The sequence below is a fragment of the Amborella trichopoda genome, chromosome 3, assembly GCF_054954075.1.
Source record: "Amborella trichopoda isolate Santa Cruz 75 chromosome 3, AtrichopodaSantaCruz75HAP2 v2.0, whole genome shotgun sequence".
Lineage (NCBI taxonomy): Eukaryota > Viridiplantae > Streptophyta > Magnoliopsida > Amborellales > Amborellaceae > Amborella > Amborella trichopoda.
Window position 1 is genome coordinate 9,883,348 of NC_142338.1, and position 23,502 is coordinate 9,906,849.

At 33.8% G+C, this 23,502-nt stretch overlaps 1 long non-coding RNA gene across 1 annotated transcript; it reads right to left on the minus strand.

The window, feature by feature from the left end:
- Positions 1 to 17,131: 17,131 nt before the first annotated feature.
- LOC148782733 (uncharacterized) lies at positions 17,132 to 21,173 on the minus strand. Its single transcript, XR_016052998.1, has 2 exons — positions 20,968 to 21,173; positions 17,132 to 17,558 (listed from the first exon to the last, which is right to left on the minus strand). It is a non-coding gene; the product is annotated as an uncharacterized LOC148782733 (long non-coding RNA).
- Positions 21,174 to 23,502: the final 2,329 nt, after the last annotated feature.

Below are 23,502 nucleotides of genomic sequence, written 5' to 3' on the forward strand. Positions count from 1 at the left end.
TTCTTGTGTTGCAATTTTATTTAAGGGAAAATACATAATGAGATCATTTATTTTGGTACAAGGTGGTCACAATGAATCTTGACTATTGGATGTGAAATTGGATGGTTGTATTTATTTCATTGACTAAGTTTAAAGTTCAAAATAAATTTTTTCGAACTTTGTGACATACCGAGGATGGTTGTAAATAATTGTGATCTTTTTATACCAAAGGTAAATGGTCTCATTATATGCAATCTCTAATCTTTTTATTAAGTTGTGGCCTTGTGCTTGCTTTTCCTATTAGCTTCTAGTTGCTAAGATTAGTTGTTATGAGTTTTCATATATTCACGAAGGCATGCTTTCTGTGAGTTGTGAGTCGGCTGACTCATCTTTTAAAATGAGTCTTCTCCCCAAAATCTATTTTGGAAATGGATTTCATATTCACAATTCTAGGGAATGAAAATCTCCGCCGTGATTTATAGAAATCTAAAAAACATATACTTTAAAATAAAAGATTAATATAATTTTGACACCATCAATTTTAAATTTTTGATTTTTTAACTAATATATAAGTAGATGGATGTTTACTGCGTTAGGCTGACATTATTGTAGAAGTGCGTATACAATGATTGATTTGTATTTGGAAAATTGTTTCATGTGGCCGGGACCATATTTCTACATTTGGAGTCCCCGAGGTATAAAGCATCCATCTTAAAGATGGATGCAAATAGGTGGTCCATCTAAAAACAATTGAAACTAACCATTCAAATGTTTTTTTGATAGAATTATTATTTTTAATTTTCAAAAGTTATTTATTTTTTCATATTCATGATCTCCTTTTTAGAGATTACATGTTCTAAAAAATTTAGGTCAAAAAAATCATCTCAAAAATATATTTTTAAAAGATGACTCATTTGTACATGGATTCATAAAAACTGTCCCTTGTATTTTGCTTTAGAGGTGCGTTTTTGCATGCACCTGTATACACCATCTGTCTATTTATTGGTACGTTTTTTTACGCATTGATTATTTGCGCCTAAAAAACCACCAATTTTGGGGCCTCTTGTTATTAATTTTAATTTTGGGTGCTTTTTTGTCTTTATTCTAGTAGGAGGATTGAAAAAGATAAGAGGTATGCCCAAAAAGATATAGTGGGAAGTAATCCAAAAAGATATAAGGGTTTATGGCTACATTGAGAAAATGACATTTAATAATGAAGGATCAAGATTTGCATAGCTGACCTCAATTAATTGAAAAAAAAACTATGTTGATGATGATGATTCTAGATGATTAATTAAAAGCAACTTTAGCTTACAAGGTGAGTGGTTTCTCTCCATGGGTTCTCTCTTTAGAAAGATAAAAGGAGAAAAGGAAAAGAGAGAAAGGCAGGGGTTGACCAAATAGATTTAGAAGTCTAGTGAGCTAGCATTTATTCAATTTAGATTTTTTATTGAGATAATATTGTATGTTATATTATAATCTTCTCTTTGATAGCATATTATTACCCGGGGTGTAAGCAAGTCGGGTTGGGCTTGGCTTGACAAGTCAAGGTTGGATCTAATTTGACCTGGACTTGGTTGGCTCCAAGGTGATCAGTCCTAGAGGCTCTGTTGAGTTAGGTTATATGTATATATGTATATAAAAGATAATCTAACTTCACAACCCTTCAAATTACAAATGTTAAAGATAGAGAGAGTTGTGAAGGGTAGATTTATTAAATTTATAGTCTATTTTTTTTAAAAAAGTTACTTTTATGGGGAAATTTTGTAGATATTACTACATGACAAATAATTTTTTTATCATCTCCATATGAGATAAAGTTGAAATTTTAACGAAAAGACAATGGCACTCTACAAATAAAGTTTCAGGACACTAACTTCCAAAATGCCATTGTAGTTTTTGTTAAAATTTCAAATTTGCCATTGTTTATTGTTAAAGTTACCTATTTAAATAAAATTTTAATATATATATATATATATATATATATATATATATATATATATATATATATATATATATACACACACACACACACACACACGCCTATAAGCGAAAATGAACAGTGATTTTGCCTATGCTCATCACCGTCCAAAGTTCATCGCACAGTCACAATTGTTCGGTAGTTTTTAATTTTTATTTTTATTTCTATAAATCAGAATGATCTGAAATTTGGAGTGTATACATCTTAGTGAGACACAACTAATAAAAATATGAAAAAAATATTTTGTAAATGATAAATTGATCAAAATATCCCCATAAATTTTTAAGGGTATTTTGGTTAATTATATTTTACGAATTATTATTTTTATATTTTTATTAGATTCTCCTATTTTTGATGAACACACGCTCCAAATTTTAGAACATTCTGATTTGTAAAACAAAAATGAAAATTAAAACACTACCGGACAACTGTGATCGTGCGATGAACTTTAAACGGTGATGAGCATAGAAAAAATCAATGTTCATTTACTCCTATATATATATATATATATATATATATATATATATAAGAAATCACTATACAACGCCTAGAGGAGAAAATGAACAGTGATTTCGCCTATGTTCATCACCGTCTAAAATTTATCGCACGATCATAGTTGTCTAGTAGTGTTTCAATTTTCATTGTTTTTCTACATATCGGAATGGTCTGAAATTTGAAACTTGTGTTCATTAAAACTAGGCAAATCTATGAAAAATATCAAAATTGTTTTTTATATGAAATAAATTGACTAAAAGGTAATTTATTGAAAAAGAGATATGTTCTATTTGTTCTAGTAAGATTAAGTACGTTTTTTACGAAGATAATAGTTTGACACTAAAACTCATCGTGACCCGAACTACCAGTAGGTCAGAGAGAGCCGTGAAAGGTACATGGACTGCTTCCGACTGACTCAGTGATCAAAATATTATCTAAAATGAAAAACTTCCTTAAGACACTATCCAGTAGGGCAGCTTCTTCTTCTAGTACACTATGTATAAGGAATAGAGAAGCAGTGATCATAGATAATATAGAAAAAAAAATCCAAAACTAGAATATCCCTAAAGTCTCAGCTTCCGATGTCTACAGAAAAGGGACGTTTGAGTTCAAAATAGGTTTTTCTATAAAAACTATAAATACCTGCATATAGGACTTGTACAAATCGCTGTAAAACCACTTGCTAGAATAGGTCTGAATAACTCCGTTCTACTCTTTTTAAGAGATGAACGGCATAATAAATTCTCAGACTCTCCGTTAGGAATAATAGAGTCAAGTCTCTATAATGGACCAATATATTTTAACTGTTTTCCCAATTTTTCAGTAGCCTTAACTGATCCTAATCTTTTGAAAGTTCTTACTCTAAACTTAAAGAGTCAAGGATTTGATATGACTTTAGGATATCAGAATATTGCCTTAGTCTATAGGATATGCTTTAAAGTCATGAATACTTTATGTCCTAATGTATTGCAAATGGATACTAAGGGACAAACAATATTCTTTCAAACAAATATAGAAAAATCCAATACTGTAATACCCAAGATGATATCTTGGTCCCAAATTAGACTCCCTGAGAAATGGTTTCTGCACTGTGAAAATCAACAATCTAAAACTCCTATAAACAGAGAACCAGAGCAAATAATAGAATATCCTGACAGGGAAATTGAAATACAATTTAACTCTTCAAGACGAACTAGAATCAATACTGCTGATGGTCCTTCAAGAGTCCCTTCTAGATGCTCTACTTCCTCTGTTCCTCAGTCTGAGCATGAATGAACTAATCGAAGACTAATAGTAGAAAGCCTAACTAAAGCAAATAGTCAAGTCCAGCAACCAGTGTATAGAATTTATGAACAACCAGTGTATAGAATTTATGAACCCAGTTCCCCAGATAGAGAACAAACACCATCAAACTTAGATTTTAATATTCTTACCCTCCTGGCTGAAGAAAAATTTAAAATAGATAAAGAATGAATAAAATAGGACTTCCTGTCTGATGAAAATAAAAGGATTCGAGACTGGTATCTAACAGAATTTCCTCAAGAATTACTTGATGCTCTGCATATAAGATTTAATAAATTTATAGTAAAAAACAAAAGGAATGTAAAATTCTTTGAATGGTTGAGATGCATCTTAACCTAGAAAAATATCAAAATCCTAGAATTCAGTCTCAATATGGTCGAAAGTCCATATCAAACTTTTCATACTATACAAGGAGAAGAACTGGAATCCATTCATCCCCTTGAAATGAACATTCAGATAAAAGGAAAGTCTGAAGATAAACCAGAAGCTAAGGCTTCACCTTATAAGATTACCCCAAAAGAAACTGATCACCATACACATAAAATAGATGCTATCCCACATATAATCGAACAAAATGATTACACCAATCTTTGTTTACAAACGATTGGGAGTTAGACAACTAGAATTGAAAACCTAGTTAATAAATCCCAAAAAAAGATAATGGATCATAAAATCCCTACAGGTTATAGAGGGAAGCAAGCTTTGCTATTCAAACCCTCTCCAAGTATCAGCAAAGAACAGTTTAATCTTCAAGGTATAAAAAAGAAAGATAGTAATAAGGAACTAGTGAATGAACTAGTTAGAAGATTGGCAAGCCTAAATATAAATGAGAAGGGGACAACTTCTAAAAATAAGAATAGCTACAATCAAGGGGCAATGGTTCTTCAAGAAGAACTTGTCTATAATAATAATGATCTAGAAAAAATGGAGCAAGCTTTCAAAACATAAAGTCTTGAAATAAACATAAAAGATTATTGGAAAAAACTTAGGTCTGTTTCTCAAACAAGAATGTATTATCCAAGGCCTACACTTGTAGATCTTCAGTTTGAAGATGATTTAATTACAAGTTCTGTATCTTATTCTGGAAGATCTATAGTAAATTGGAATATTGATGGAACGTCAGAAAATCAGATTCTTGACCTAATGAAGCATATGACTGTATGCAACTGCTTGTAAAATAAGTAGAAACCAAGACCAAGAAATAGCTAAAGCCATCATATGTGGATTTCCTGGATGGTTAAGAGGATGGTGAGACTTTCACATGGAAGAAAATACAAAAAATGAAATATTAAGTGCTACTAAGCAATAGGCAGTAAAAAATGAACTTGGTCATGACATTATAAATAATGAAAGTGATGTTGTTAATACTCTCATATATACTATTATTCTCCACTTTGTGGAAAGTACAGCCTTGCTTGATGCTAGGTCTGAGGATCTGCTCTCTAATTTAAGATGCCCAACATTATCTCATTATAAGTGGTACAAAGATGTGTTTTTCTCTAGACTCCTTTCTAGAGAGGATAGTAAGTCTGACCATTGGAAAGAAAAGTTTATTGCAGGACTACCTCATCTTTTTGGCGAAAAGGTCAAGACACGGCTAAAAAATAAACATAGTAGAATTATCCCATACTCTTTATACACTTTGGAAGAATTGTCTGTAGAAATATGCGCAGAAGTTCTTGCTCTTTGTAGAGACCTGAAACTAAAAAGACAGTTAGAAAAACAAAGGATGACTGGGAGAAAAGAGTTAGGAGGTTTTTGTGAACAATTCGGGTACAATACCCTACCTTCTTCCAGAGATCTTGACAAGAAAAGAAATAAAAATAAAAAATATAGAACAGATCCTAACAAACCTTCTACCAAAGATAAATTTTCCAAAATTTTTTTCCCAAAAAATACTTCTTTTAGAAATAAGGGAAAAAGAAGAATTCCAGTTTGTTATAACTGTGGCAAGGTAAGACATTATAAAAATAAATGTAGAATTAAGAAAAAGATAAATTCCCTACAGCTAGATAGTAATATTAAAGAACAATTGCTAGAAATATTACAAATTGACGAGGAGTATTATGAAAATTCTTCTGATTCTGAGATGGATATACTAACAGGAGAAATTAAAGATGATGAATTAATTTTTAGCAGTTCCTACTTTGATCATAGTAGCAATAAACCTGATAATTCATGCTTTTGTTCTACTCTTACTAAAGAAGAGAATCTAATTATAGATTTAATTGATAAAATATCCAATCCTGAGACTAAGCGAGAGGCTTTAGTCCAATACATAAATATAACCAAAACAAATAAAACCTCTACTCCTTTCGTACGTACGAGGGAAGATTATAATTTCTCTGACATCCTTAGAAGAGTAGAAAATAAAAAGGATCATAATAAAGAACATTCTCTTTCTGAATTAAGACATGAAATAAATGAAGTTCGTAACGAACTAATAAGCCTAAAAAATAGGGTCCAGATTATAGAAATGGTTTATGATCCTTTAATTGATAACCCTATAAATGAACCTATTAATGATGAAATATAATTCAATAATATTATACAAAATTGTAAAAAACTTCTGCCCCTCGAGGTAGAAACTACTCTTCCAAAAGTAATTAATGAGCCAGAATCCTCTGATATGAATACAATACAGGATTGTAATTATGTTAGCCTTCTTGATACAATAATTACTCAAAAATGGTTTACCATGATAAAAGTAGTTGTCCAAAAATAATACAGTTTTCAAACTGCTTTAATAGACTCAGGGGCAGGTTTAAACTGTATAAATGAAGGACTTGTCCCTACTAAATATTTTAGCAAAACAACACAAGTCTTAAATACAACTGATGACAGTAAAATGATTATAGATTATAAACTCTCCAATACTGCAGTCTGTAATAATGGAAACTGCTTTGAATTCCTCTTTATTATGGTTAAAGGATTAAGTCAATCTGTAATCCTAAGAACTCCATTTTTAAACACACTTTATCCAATAAAGATTGATAGTACGGGAATTGAAGCTAATATTGAAGGACATGATGTAAAATTTAATTTCATTGAAAAGCCAACATTGCGGAAAATTAATAATATAAAAGAGAAAATTTCCAACAAAGAAATTTTTTTATATTATCTCAAAGAATAGATAAAATATAAAACCATAGAAACCAAACTTTTACTTCCTGAAAATGAGAGGACAATAAACAACCTTAGAAATAAAATTGAAAAAGAGATATGTGCCGAACTCCTAAATGCTTTTTGGAATAGACAAAAACATGTTGTTGATCTAGCATATGAGGCTGATTTTCATGAAAAGAAAATTCCTACTAAAGCTAAGCCTATTCAAATGAATCCTAGACTCTTGGAAATTTGTAAAAAGGAAATTGCTGAGTTACTTCAGAAAAACCTTATTAGAAAAAGTTCTTCCCCTTGGAGTTGTTCATCATTCTATGTTGAAAAAGCCTCTGAAATAGAACGGAGTGCACCTAGATTAGTCATCAATTATAAACCCCTTAATAAAGCCTTAAGATGGATAAGATATCCTATTCCTAATAAAAGAGATCTATTAGATAGACTGGTTAATGCTTGTATTTTTTCAAAATTCGATTTAAATCAGGATACTGACAGATACAAATAGCTGAAAATGATCGTTATAAAACCGCTTTTAATGTTCCCTTTGGGCAATATGAGTGGAATGTTATGCTCTTTGGTTTAAAAAATGCCCCTTCAGAATTTCAAAACATTATGAATGATATCTTTAATCCCTACACAAAATACATGATTGTATATATCGATGACGTCCTAGTTTTTTCAGAAAATATAGAACAACATCTTAAACATTTAAATACTTTTATTAAAGCAATGAAAATGGTTGGCTTAATAGTTTCTGCAAAAAAGATTAGCCTTTGCCAAACAAAAATCACATTTTTGGGACATAACATTTTTCAAGGAAGAATAGTCCCTATAGATAGAGCTATTGATTTTGCTGATAACTTCCCAGATATAATTACCAATAAAACTGAGCTCCAAAGATTTCTTGGTTGCCTTAATTATATCGCTAATTTCTATAAAGATTTGGCCATTGATGCTAAGCCCTTATTTCAAAGATTAAAAAAGAATCCTCTTGCATGAACGGATTTACATACTACAGCTGTTCGGAAAATAAAAATAAAAGCTAAAAGGTTACCCTGCCTTACACTCTTCGATCCAACTGCTTTCAAAATCATTGAATGTGATACTTCAGAAATTGGATTGGGAGGAATTTTAAAACAACAGATTGAGCAAAAAGAACAGGTGGTTCGTTTTACTTCCAAAGCTTGGAATCCGACCCAACAAAATTATTCTACTGTTAAAAATGAATCCTAGCCATTGTCCACTGTGTAACAAAATTCCAAAGTGATCTCCTCAATCAAAAATTCTTAATTCGCACCGATTGTAAAACTGCCAAAGATATACTCTATAGAGATGTAAACAATCTCGTTTCAAAACAGATCTTCGCTAGATGGCAAGGTATTCTCTCATCTTTCGAATTTGACATTGAACATATTAAAGGTACTACTAATTACCTTCCTGACTTTTTGACCCGAGAGTTTTTGCATGGAGGGCATGAGGAGTCTATCAAAGAAGGGAACTATGGAGATAGTTCCTGTCCCAAGTAAAGTCTTGACAACATCTTCATCACCAATAACTCCAAGACAAAATAGACAAACTCAAGAAATAACATTTTCCCATGAGCTTGTACCATTAGCCATTAATATGCCTGGTGAAAAAAGTAAATTTATGGAAACCTCCTTTATAACTATTATCATAATAGAAGATGACCATAAGGATAAAGATCCTATTGAAATAGCTTCAATATATTTGAAGAATCATCTGCATCCCAATAATAGATAGAAGAATAGAGAGTGGTATGAAACCATTCTTATTGAAACATGATCAATAACTCTGATCCATTTTTATAAAAATAATACTAATACAAGGAGTGGGGCTCTTAACCCCTAAAACCCAGAAGAATACAAGCTGAAGGGTTTAATAATACATATTATCAAAACTTTGAATACATTAAAGCATGGCACGAGGTATTCGCCTTTCAAAGCTCATACATTGTTTATACAAATAAAAATACCAGTAATAGCAGAATTCCCAAACTGGTTCAAAAATTGGTTTCAGTTATGGAGATCCGGGACGGATATATTATCACCCAATATACAAGCTTCTCAAAGGAAATTTATAGAATATAATAACAATAATCCAAAGATAGATCTCCATATGTACTTTATGGCCTTATACCAGATCTCTTGGATTATGAAATGGTCATATCATCTGTCTGATAATTATACAAATAATTAGGAATACCTTCATGAGTTAGGAAAACAAATATATATAAAAAATGGTGGGATGTTTATGAAAATGACTCTTTAAATCCCGATAAAATAAGAATGAAAAGAGTACCATCTCTACCCCTAAATACATAAATGAATATGATTGACTATTTAAATAAAATTCGTCAGCAATATCCAAAGGCAAACCAAAAAAGAACTCAAGAAAAAGCTGCTACAAATATTTGATGAAGAAAAAGAAGCCATGTTAACATCAACTCAGAATGAAGAAACTTATGAACTAGAAAATGAAGACATGGATTATGGAATCTCGCAATAAGACAACAGTGAGAACGAATCGACTGCAGTCTACATAGCACACGTGTCCTCAAAATAAAACAAAATATCGACAAAATAGTAACCTACTATTCATACCTTTTGACAGCTCAAAATACTATTGATACTTTTTGTCAGCTCAAGATACTATTGAAGACTGCTTTATGTCTTTTCCTCCGACCACATCTGACACCGATACCTTTTTTACACGTGAAGACAACTTTAGGTCTTTTCCTCCCGACAGCATCTGGCACCGACACCTTTTTCAACACATCAAGACCTGCTTTATGGACTTGAAATTTTAGTTCGATGTCCGCCAATTGGTATACGAAGGGGTTTAGCTACTCAGTGAGGGGCATCGGAAGAAAGGGGAGAGTACTGAGTGTTTATTTGAGTATTTGTTTGAGTGAGTGTTTATTCGAGTGTTTGCTTAAGTGTTTGTTAGTGTTGAAAAGCTATGTGTGTGATTGTCACTGGGATCTTCTACTTAGCTACTGTCGAGAAGAGTGGAAATTCTTTTCCAGTTTTTGCAAGTGCTGTATGTAAATTCTTTCCTTATGCAGTTTAAAATTGTTATATGTATGAAAATTTGGCATGTTGTTTTTATAAACAGGGTTATTGTTAATATATCTACTCCATTATTTGTCTGTTGTCTAATATTAATTGTTTTCGCAATATTACTAAACTTTCTTTGAATCATTTCTTTGAATCTGTACTTTTTTGATGGTGACAACTCAATAATAGTGTCAAACTATTATCAGGCGTATTTTGATCAAATATTTTTCGTGAATTATTTTTTATATATTGTTATTAGGTGAGCATTACTAAGATGTACACACGCTCCAAATTTCATATCATTCCAATTTGTAAAAAAAAAAAATGGAAAATGAAACAATACCGAACAATCGTGATCGTGCGATGAATTTTGGGCGGTGATGAGGGTAGACGAAATCACTATTCATTTTACCTATAAGTGTTGGGAAGACTTTTCCACACACACACACACACACACACACACACATATATATATATATATATATATATATATATAACGTACCTGAACCTCAAATCCACCGAAGATTGTCCCAATCGTCTTTACAGCAGCAATGGAGCATAGAAAATTTCAAAAATTTCAAAAAATTTCTTTGTGTTAGGTTGTATTTCTAGAGAGAAAGAGGGGCATAGTGGGAGATAAAGAGGGGCATAGGGGGAGATTGAGAGAGAGGGGCAGTGAGAGATGTATAGAGAGGGGCGGAGAGGGGTAGGCTGGAGAGAGATTGGGAGAGAGGGGCAAAGAAGGGTGAGTTTCAGAGAGATTGAGAGAGAGGGCCAGCGGGCCAGCAGGGTTTGAGAAAGAGGGTCATCAAGGGTTTGAGAGACAGGGGCAAGCCAGAGAGAGATTGAGAGAGATGAGTAAGAGAGAGAGAGAGAGGTGGGTGGGAGAAGGAGAGAGAGTTCCCATCTTGAGAGGGAGAGATGGGATGTTGCCGTAATGCCCTGTTGTATTTGTTGGCATTTGTTTTCAATACTGTAACTCTTGGGAGTTAAAATTAAATTGATCTTCATCGAAAACAACAGTTCAATCACTACCGTTGGCTGACCAAATCCCATAGGCAAGTTGGCTGACCAAATCCTTCCCCATATATATATATATATATATGGCGTGTATGTGTGTGGTTATAAAGAAAATAGTGATCAGGGAGGCCCGGTTCAGACTGACCTAGGCTCGATGCAAGCTGACTCTTGGGTCCATACTTCTAGACCTGGACACGAACTACTGGGTTGGGATCTAGAAGTTGGACCTAAACCCAGACCTGAGTCAAGTCAACCTGTTGGGTTTGTGAGTCAGTTGACTCGATCGACATCCCTATTTGCCACCTTGCTCATGGTAACCTTAGTGGTACATGAATTCAGTGTTGCGATTTATTCTTAGTTTCTTTTTTGTGGTTTGTTTATTTCAATTCTTGTAATTTTATTATCCTTGGGTGTTTCTCTTTAGGTCGTCAGAACGAGTGTATGACATAGGATGACCGGTTAATTGAGGGTTACAGGTTATCCTTTCTTTTAAGTAGTATCATAGCATTAAGTTTGTGGATTATTTTTGGGAGAAATGACAAGTAATCCATTTGAGTAAGAGAAATTTGATATTAAAAATGATTCTAAATCATAGGAACTAAGGTTCATGAACTTTTGGTCCAACGAGAACAACAAAAGATGTTACCAAGAAAGGACAAGAAGCCAAAGTTCACGAGTAATGGAGATTAGGAAAAAATAGACCTCAAGGCTTTAGCTACATTCTGAGTGTGTTTAGTGGATAGGGTCTTATTCAATATAATGGGATAAAAGATAGGAAAGGATATGTGTCAGAAGTTAGCAAGTGTTCACCAAAACAAAGCACTCAATAATTGGATTCTATCAAAGAGAAACTTGTTTGGCTTGAGGAGGAAAGTGGGGGAAAAAATATTTATGATCATTTGAACAATTTTAACGATATCATTTGCGAAATTTAAAAAGTGTTGGAGAAATGAAGGATGGAGACAAGACCGGTGATGTTCTTGTGTACAATACTGAACAGTTGTGACAATTTGGTGACAACATTAACTTGCATTTAAGAGGAGTCGCTTGGGTTTATAGCATGTCACTTGCCCACGAACACCGAAAGGTGCGTCTCTTAAGAATTGGAGTTGGAAGTTCTAATCAACTAATGAGCCTAAGAGAAAGGCTGATCAAGTGAAATAAAAGGTTAATCAAGTTAAATAATTTGTATGTGGTTTCATTTGCAATCTTGAAATCTATCGGAATTAAATATTGATAGTGGTGTTATGCATCACATTAAGTATTGGATAGTGGTGCTATGCATCACATGTACGTGCACAAATCATGATTTAATTCATATGAGCGTTGATGGAAAATCTCGATTAGTAAAATGGTTAGGATTGACTTGGTGAAACCAAGGATGTCTCATGGAAGTGTTTACAAAGCTAGACATGAAGATGAGATAGATTTCTCTTTTTGTGTTGGTGTTAAATGGCTATAAGTTTACAAGGCAAGATAGAGTTCTCAAAGTTTAAAATGATGCTTTTCTTGTGATCAAGGATGTTTGAGTTAGGAACTTGTATAAGTTGTTGGGAAGCTTTCTTGTTGATGATATGGAAAATTTGGCATTGGATAAAAATGCTCTTCCAGCATTTATGGCATAGGAGGTTAGGTCACTTGAATAAGCAAAGTATGGAGATTTTGATGAAGAGGAATATGAGGAAGCAATATTTTTTTAGCATTGTGTTCATGGTAAACAATATAGGCAAAGTTTCAAGGCTAAAAGCTATACAAGCAAAGGAATCCTTGATTACATTCACTTGAATTTGTGGAGGTCCCCATCCACCATGTCTTATATTAGTGCATCGTATTTTTATTTATTTTATAGTCGACTTTTCAAGGAAGGTATGGGTTTTCAATATTAAATAAAAAATGATGCATTTTTTAGCCTTTAAGCATTTTAAGGCATAAATTGAGAAGAATACAAGGTGTCACATTAAGCATTCTGAATAAATAATATGCTTGAGTACAATTCCAATGAATTCACAAAATTTTGTAAAGATGGTTCCCTTCTCCACCGCCTATGCTCCCCAACAAAACAATGTTGTGTAGAATAGTACTTTAAAGGAGCGTATTAGAAGCATGTTGAGCCATGCCAAATTGGACCAAGAGCTATAGGCTGAAGCCGCGTTGATAGTTGCTCAATCAATCTCTTCAAACATCTTTTGGAAGAAAACACCTCAACCCCTGGATCTAGAAACAAGTTAATGCTCGTGTCAGGTCGACCAATTGGGTCGGCGGGTCCAATTCCTATCCTCCATGTTAAAGAATTTTGACCAATTAAATAATATTTTTAAAAGCAAAAAAAAAAAGGGTGCTTCTACCCTCTCGGCCGGCTGGAGGGGGCAGGCCAAGACAACAAAGCAGATAGAGAGAAGTGTAGAGAGATCTGCACAATTCTTTGCAATTAAATTTAAGGGAAATGGCTCTGGAGAGAGAGAGAGAGAGGTCATCCAAACAAGGGCGGCGTGAAACCCTGCCTGATTTGTAATTAATAATGATTAACTAATAAAAAATAGTTTAAAGTAGTCATTAATTATAGTGGGCCAGGGACCATAGCGAAGACAAGGTTGTCGTAGCCCGACAGCAGCTTTAATGCAATTAAAGGAGAAAGTAGATTTCAGATGTTCCTCCAAGTCTATAATTTAATGCGGAAACAATGACCAAAACAATCCATTACATAGCACAAATTCATGGCATGCACTTAAAAATAAAATAAAATAAAATAAATGTTCTCTCTCTCTATTAAGTCTTAACGGGTCTTCCCTATGCTTATTACTTTTTACAGGTGTGCGGTGTGCCTAAATCATCCACAGTTAACCTAAAGTGAGAGGCAAAATGGTGGACTTTCTTGTAAATTGTGGTTTAGAGGAATAAATGACTAGCTCTTCTTTCGGAGAAAGCTTACATCTGGTGTATGCAAAACCGGCAACGTTGACCCGGAAACGGGTTACCCCCAGCCAGTTATGAGGGCCTAACTGCTAAGGGTTTGAGCCTTTTATTTAACTAGCCCGAGTAGGCCCTCTGCCTAACCAAGCTCCTACTCGGGTGGTTTATCTACTATTCGGCTGGTTATTAAGCTAGCAGGCCAATTAAGTGACTCTCTCTCTGCCCTTCTCTATGTGGATATCTGTCTACACGTAATTCAAAATTTGATATATTTATTTCCCTCTCTCTTGTAGGGGTGAAAATGCCCCTACCAAAGGGCAGTACCCTACCTTGCTGTTTCCCCCTCCATCGCTCTTCTCTCTCTCTCTCACTTAGGGGCAACAAGTGAGCGTGGGAATTTACTTGAACTTTACGGGTAGACCCAATCTCTCTCTGCCTTGGCCGCTAGCCTGTTGTTTCCCCTTCTCTCTTTCTCTCTCATGGGCGACGGTTAACAGTGGGAATTTACTCGAATCTGACAGGTAGACCCAACATGGGTGTGTTCTCTCTCATGGGCGACGGTTAACAGTGGGAATTTACTCGAATCTGACAGGTAGATCCAACATGGGTGTGAGTATAGGTCCAAATCTTAAACCCAAATACTATTTGGGTTTGGGTTTGGGTCCGGGTGGATCCGACCATTGTTATTTTAAATTATTATATAATATTTTTTATATATAAAATTACAAAGGTTTCTATAGCAATATATGTATACCTTTTATCCTCTTTCAGCACTCTTCTTTTTATAGATGTTTTTTATTTTTTCGTTACAAATTTTCTGATAAGTTTTCAAATGAGAAAATCGATGAATTATTGCCCAAGTCTTTTTATTAGGTATTTACATATTTTTGGTAAGCATTTTTTGGCACTTTTTGGTTTACATATTCTAAGTAATTTATAAAATTTTAGTCAGTTTTTTATTTTTTTTCTATATATAATCCATTAGGTCCATATTCGGGTCCTCCAAATAAATTCTTGGTTTGGGTTTGGGTTCCATGTATGGATTTTTGGGTCTGGATTCGGTCCACCTAGACCCAAATCCTACTCGACCCATTCCCAACCCTAGCGTAAGGGCTTTGCCCTTCTCTTTCCCTCTCTCTCTACGGCAAGACAATGTATGTCCTTCCTTTCTCTTTCTTTGGGGCAAGGGGGCTTTGCCTTTCTCTATGTATAGTAATTTTTTTTTCTTTTTCAATTTTTTTTTCTTCTTTTCATGGCTTATATCACTCACAAGTAGTCATTTTACAATATAATAACTTCAAATAAAAGAAAACAAAAAAATACAATGGGATTTCAAGAACTTGATGCTATTCAAAACCTTTATTTCAATAACAAAGAAAATACACAACCAATGCTTAGGAATAAAAGATACAATAAATAAATATGGAAGAAACAAAAGAGGGCGCCAGAGATTATCTCAACCACACTTAGTACACCTCATGCTGAGTCTTCTCCTTCCGATGGTACTCAGGATCTTTGATTGGTCTCATGATCTCTTCTTCTTATGGAGAAACCCAATCAATGTACATGGATCTCGATCTAAAACCACCTACTTAAAGCCTCAATGCTTAGGTCCAATTCAAACCCTTTGGCTTGATCCTTATGAGAGATAGAAATCAAGAAAAGAGGGAAAAACTTACTAGTTAGGGATGATCCCTTTGCTGCCTATAAAATCACATAACCAACCTAACTTGATTTAGAACCCATGAGAAAAATTCAAGCTTAACCTAAACTAGCTTGGTTTAGGATAGTTTGAGAGAGAGAGAGAGAGAGAGAGAGAGAGAGAGAGAGGGGTAGGTGAAAGTAGGATGTGGCCCCTTAGAGAGGCTAGAGAGAGATTTTATTTTAGAGAGATAAGAGAGAGTAAGTAAGATGTGTAGAGACAAGAGAGGAAAATAATCACTTTTATAGATTTTTTATGCATTAGGGTTTGCCATAAATCGTAAGAACAAATCTTGACCGTCAATCTAAGGATACTTGTAGGATGAGAGATGTGAGTCATCCATTCCCTAGATGCATCATTAAGATGTTAAGGAACTGTTAGAACATTATCCTCCATTTCCTAAATTTATTCCTATCAAATAAGTTAAATAAGAAAAATATTTATTTACTTTCTCTTATAGGAAATATTAATTCCTTATTTCTTAATCAAACATTTTTTATTCTCAAGATTTTCTAAAACCACATATTTTATTCAATTATTGCAAGTAGGCATATCTCCACAAAAGGAACGCCAACTCGCATGAGATACCTCTCACAATATTTAGTAAGAAAATACAATCTCCTATTGGTGGGGTGTGCTACCCTTTGGTGGCCACTCATGGGCCCCACCCTATTGTCCCATATGATTTAAATGAGCTTTTAATTATTATAGAGGGTCCCACATATTTTAGAAACAATAAAAATTGATTTTTAGATATTTCAAACATCTTAGTTTATTTAAAACGTTAGAAATGAATTTATCTTGATTTATAAATCTAAATGACAAAATTTAAAAATCAGAAGATTCATAAAAAGTTTAAATAAGCATTATGAAAATCAAATAACATAAAATTAATTAAATTAAATTAATTTTGATGGAAATTAGATCCGAATAAGTCTAGGATTTAATCAACACATAGAGGCACTCCACCTTCAACTGTGAACCATGATCCATACTAGCTTTCTCAAATTGACTCAGCAGTTCCTATAACCCACAATCCATTGCAGCGGCTCATGATTGGACCTCCAAAGACAAGCAATAGGCTAGGGGATATAATCTCAGTCCGTGGATTTCAGGTTCTCCCCTAGAGAAAAACCATGATCCGCCAAACCATGATGCAACCATAATAACTCTATGGTGCATAAGGTAATCTCTCGCATATGTACATGCTTCACTATTAATGGTCAATTACTATCACAATACGACTATCTATGTACATGCTGTGTGATGATACAACGATGAAGTTTTACTCATGTTTATATAGACTATTCATCGCACACAATAGTCATTCCTCGACTCTCATCCAAGTATACTCCGCCATTATCAAGGACTAACCCACTAAACCCTCATTGGTTTCATCTCTATGCCTAGTTACTTTGGGTTTTTCAACTCGGATGGCCTAACACGTCAAGCCTAATCCGAGTATCGGCAAATTGCATTTGCCTAGTATGGTCCACAAGAGGACTATACTTCCACTGAATTTATGTATATAGTGCTCATACAAGCTCTCATAAGGCCTTTAAGGGCCACATAAACCTAACATCTCTCACTTGGCCTTTGGAACCCTTACAATATCTGTTCCTCACATTCTCATTCCCCCAATTACAATCTCTCTCACAACCATTTATCACTTTTTCTCTCTTATTACATTAATCATGACTTTCACCATCAACTATTTTACACAGGATTTATGGAGGCAACGCCTCTTTCTCTTTACTGCTCGGATTACTCCTGAATGTGGTGGTAGTTCATCTTTCATATCGCATCGAAAATCATAGACCTGTTATCGCAGAAGTATCATCACGTACCCTCATCGCATGGGGTCGTATCTTCCTGAGCTCAAAGGAGTTCTTCATTCAAGCTGCTCCCTGCTATAGCCATACAACCAGCTCCATACATCCAGGTTCTATAAGGATCTGCTGTTTCAGCTGGCCTGTTAAACATTAACAAGTGCTCCCACTGGATTATTTAGTTTATCTAGATCTTTCATGATAGAGTACTTGCATATATGAATATCTAAGCAGTTAAAAAAGAACGTGGGACTGTAGCAGCTCTGACTCAATTATTGAATTATTGCACATATAATATGTACATTGTTAGCATTCTTATGCCTATATCATGTGGTATAACAAGTCTTTATGCAATAAGTAATTCAATGCCGTTGGTTTCACAATATGCAAAACCTTTCTGAACTACAAAGGTTCAACTACATTAGTCTTTTTGGTAGTAAATTCATACAAAACAAGTTATCTATTCAACATAACATGTGTCAAGGATGCCTAGCAATATGACCTTCCTACAACATTCCATATGGTTCAAGGTCTTATGTAATCAATGATTTTAAATAACTAAAAACATGGGTCAAGACATTTGGGTATTTAAAAACCAATCCATGGATAAATGACAGTTTTCTCCCAAGTTTATAAATACCTTAAGACATGATGTTTTTCTCTTTAATAAAAAAACTATTGACTTGGTATATATACATTCATAAGCAATGGTTAGATGATAATAATATGATGGTTTAGAATGATTTTCTACAAAGACTTAGTGGACCTTGCAAGACTATATGATTTTCTTACATCCATATTCATAGACTTAGATTTTTCTCAAATCATTTAATTTAATTTTAAAATACATGCTTAGTCTTCAAAAATCATTTTACCACATTCACATTTAATTACCTACCAAGTCCTGTTTATAGCCACGAAACAAATCATAAAGACCATCTTATAATTTTATCCAAAATAAAACATAACTAAAGAATGGTTATCAAAATCAGACAAAATACTTCCTTTGGCAAATATGAAGACTTTATTAAGAGATTATCATCACATGCAACACATCATATTACTGGACATCATTGGGAGGATGGTCACTAAGACTCAGTGCCATCAGAACACTCCATTCGTGCTTATATATTTGAATGAGCCATACTGATTTCTCGTTTTTCATACTTGGCTCAACGCCCTTGATCAAATCACATATCCATGTGTCTCACTACCTTAAGTAGTTCATACTCAAGCAGAAGAAGGCACAAAAACACATGGTATCCATAAATTGACCTTTTCAAATTTGTTAGCACCTACCACCTAATGTTTATACACTTCATACATATACAAAAAACAAATAGCCAAAATATAACTAAAGAAGAGTATGAAACATAAAATAAATGGTTACTAAATCATCTTTCCCTATATGACCTTACAATATAAATTGAAATCGATTTTATACCTCAAGACCATGTAGTGTGGTACCTGGGCTTTCTTGATTCTTTACTTTTTCTTGTTGATCAGCTTTTGTGATCTTGGAAGAGCATGCAACTGATGGAGAATTTATTGGTTATCGGTTTTACATGTCACGAAGTACCCATCTCTTCGGCGTTTGGATTCTCCCTTTCTCACACTATGAAGAAATATTTTTCTTCAACCCATCATTCCAAATATTACAAATTTAATTCTCCCACTGATCTTTAGAGTTTCTATGTTGTCACCAAGTCTCTCTATATATCCCTTTATTTTAAAGAAACCAAGATGTTTTTATAGGTATCGTGTTTTTTATTCTTTCAGCTATTATCCGATCGAACACTCTTCACATAGAGTGTCATACCTCGCCAACTCTGTATTACATCTTTATGAAGTTTTACTATTATAAACCATACTCATGACACACTATAAACTTTTAAATGAGCCTTAAAAAGATATATATTATAAAGAATCCAAAGATGTTCCTTAACATGCCACATCTTTTAATTTGCTGCAAAATAAAACATAAGCGACCCATGATAAAAATATGATATCTCTCAAGTCATAAAAAGTTTATCTCTTAATCCTTTTGAATATTGAAATAGACTAAAAAATATAGAATAGTTCTTAGCTCCATCCCTAAAACAAACTATTTAGTGGGTCTATGATTTAGTAACATTCTCGTCACAATTTCTCAGCAGAAAATCAAGTTGCGCACCTCTCAATAAAATATTTGTTTCTCTCAATTCGTAAAGGATTTATTCTTGAAATATTTTATGTTGAAAAGTAGATTCAAAATCAAAGCATAAAGTAGTGTGAGTCCCGAATGATACTTTTATTCAGAGAAATAAGTGACATTCACGTCACAAAATAAATCATACTGCATAATTTTAAGATAAATATTATCTAGTAAAATTGTCTTTTATATCTACCCTTATGGGGTTTCATTTTCAAATCAATTTTGTTTGAAAGTAAAAACAAAATGGTAATACATATATTTCCACAAGCCTCATATCACTTTATTAATTAGGCTTGATAAATATAGATATTCATGCCTCAATGAAGAACACACAAAACTCCTGAAAATTCAGGATGATCTTTCTTTACTCCAAAATTTTTATTCATCTCTTCCCATAGTTATTTCTATCTCAAATAAATTTTATTAGAAACTAGACTCAAAATGAAAGTCTAGAAACTTGGTATGAGCCTTAACATATTTTGTTAAGAATGAAAATAAAATCACGACTTCCAAATCATTGAGACAATTTTCGTTGTAGAAAACAATACTTGTGCACCCTTCAATAAATTGACTATATCTTTCAAACCACAAGGGTTTTATTAATGATTTTTTTTTTGAAATTAGACTCAATTTAATAGTTACAGTAAAATTTTAGCTATAACTAAAATCATATTATTGGTGGAAAAAGTCATGGAACGCAATAGACAGTTTCTGGATCTTGCAGAGTTAGAACTGACACCCTTAAATGATGAGTCCATAACTTTCAATTTTCCTCGAATTTGCCACTGAAATTTTGCAAGTAGGTCCTACTCCAAAAAACATACAATATCACTAAAGTATACAATAGAAAAATAACATATTATCTTCTTCATATCACTGCTTCAAAATAACACAGAATACCCATTATGCAGAGTGCCTTTTCGATGTTTGAATATTTTTATAATTCTTCGGGAGGTGTATCACTTGACCACACAAAGTGCAGGCAGTTATATCTCATTCCCAAGCAAAATCTAGACTAAAAAAAAATAAAGATAAAAGACTACTAATGACAACAAATATCAATAACTCTGATACCAATGAAAGAAGGACTTGTGTGATCTAGCTAGAGTATATAATAAATTTTTTTCTTTCTTTTTCAATTCTTTTTCTTTTCTTCCCAGCCTAGATCACTTACAATAGTCCTTTTACAATATAATAACTTCAAATAAAAGAAAAGAATAGAATACAATATGATCTCAAGAAATTGAAGCCATTCAAAACCTTTATTTCAATAACAAAGAAGATATACAAGTTATGCTTAGGAATAAAAGACACAATAAATAAATATGAAAGAACTAAAAGAGGGTGTCAGAGATTACCTCAACCGGGTTTAATACACCCCACGCCGAGTTTCTTCATTTCGATGGTGCTCGAGATCTTTAATCGGTCTCTTGATTTCTCCTTCTTATGGCAAAACCCAATCAATGCACATTGATCTCGACCTAGAACCAGCCACCTAAAGCTTCAATGCTTAGGCCTAATTCAAGCCCTTTAGCTTGATCCTTATGAGAGATAAAAATCAAGAAAGGAGGGAGAAAACTATTAGCTAGGGATGATCCCTTTTCTACCCACAAAATCACATAACCAAAACCTAGCTTGATTTAGAACCCATGAGAGAGATTCAAGCTTAACCTAGCCTGGCTTGGGCATGTCACCCTTAGGATAGTTTGTAAGAGAGAGAGAGGTAGGCTACGGTGGGACGTGGCCTCTTAAGTTTCTTGGAGAGAAAGAGTAACTTATGTAGAGCATGCCCTTTAGAGAGGTGAGAGAACGAATCTATTTTAGAGAGAGAAAAGAGATAATAAGTAAGAGGTGTAGAGATCAGGGAGGAGAATGATCCCTTTTATAGGTTTTTCATGCATTAGGGTTTGTCATAAAATCATATGAGTAAATCTTGGTCGTCGATCTAATGAGACTTGTAGGGTGAGAGGTGTGGGTCATTCCTAGATCCACCATCAAGATGCTAAGAAAGGTGCTAAAATGTTATTATCCCCATAATAAACCTATTCCCATCAAATAAGTTAAATAAAAAAAAATTTATTTACTTTATCTTATAGTAAATATTCATTCCTTATTTCTCAATCAAAGCTTTTTGTTTCTCAAGATTTTCTAAAACCACATATTTCATTCCTTTATTGCAAGTAGCATGAGATGCCTCTCACAATATTTAGCAAGAAAAGGCAATCGCCTATGGGTGCGGCATGCCACCCTTTCGTGGCCACTCATGGGCGCCACCCAATTGTCCCATGTGATTTAAATGGGCCTCTAGTAATTATGGAGGGTCCCACATATAGAAACAATAAAAATTGTTTTTTATATTTTTCAAATCTCTTAATTTATTTAAACCTTTAGAAATGAATTTCTCTTGATTTATAAATCCCAATGATAAAATTAAAAAAATTAGAAGATTCATAAAAATTTCAAATAAACATTCTAAAAATCAAATAACATAAAATTAATTAAATTAAATTAATTTTGATGGGAATCGAATTCGAATAGGTCTAGGATTTAATCAACGCATAAGAGCACTCCACCTTCAATTGTGAACCACGATCTACACTAGCTGTCTCAAACTGACCCAACAGTTCTCATGACCCACAGTCCATTGCAGGGGCTCATGATTGAACCGCCAAAGTCAATCAATGGGCTAAAGGATATAATTTCAGTATTTGGATTTCAGGTTCTTTTCTCGAGACAAATCATGATCCGCCAAATCATGATGCAACAATGACTCTATGGTGCACAGGGGTAATCTCTCGCACATGTACACGCTTCATCCTCAATGGTGGATTATTATCTCATTACGGCTATCTATGTACATACTGTGTGATGATACAACGATGATGTTTTAGTTCTGTTTGTATGTACTATTCATCACACACTAGGGTCACACAGTCCCTTTGACTCTTATCTGGGCATACTCCGACCACATCAAGGGCTAACTTTCTAAGCCCTCATCAGTTTCATCTTTATGCCCAGGTACATTGGGTTTTCCAACTTGGCTGGCTTAACACGTCAATCTTAGTCCGAGTATCGGCAAATTGAATTTACCTAGTATGGTCCACAAGAGTACCACATTCCCATGGAGTTTATAATTTACTATATACAATGCTCATACAAGCTCTCATAAAGCATTTAAAGGCCACATAAATCCAACACTTCTCTCTCCCTCTCTTTTTCTTTTTGTTTTTTGACAGACATTAACAACTTTATTAATGGTAAAGGATTGTAACATTGGGGTTACAACATCAAAAACCTCAAGCAAAGGTAGGAAACCATCCCTCTTAGCAACACAATTAGCATCATGATTTGCCTCTCTATAAATACGACAAAAAAGGAAATGCAAAGAGTCTGTCAAATGTAATTCTTGTAGGAAAATCAATTTCAATTCCCATGGGACTCTTTATTCTAAGTTACATTATCTAATGACGTTCAAGGAATCCTCTTCCACTGTACAAAAAACATCCAGATTCTTACTCTTAAAGAGCTTCAAACCATGGAGGAGGGCCGATAATTCAGCGAAATTCGCCGTGGCAGTACCAATAGCACCAGCAATGGAGAAGATGTGAGCGCCACTCCAATCCCGAACAATCCAACCAATACCCGTCACACCAGGGTTGCCTTGAGAGCTCCCATCAAAATTGAGCTTTAAACCACCTAGAGGTGGAGGAAGCCATCTACTTCTTGCCACACCAATCCAAAAAAGATTGGACAAGTTAAGACATAACATATGTCTCATAGATACCCCGACCCTTTTTAGTAATAGCTAAAATTGCATTCTTTATGGACTTGAAATAAAAAAATGCTCAAGGTTGAATAGAAACCATTTAATTTTGGAAAAATCATGTATATAT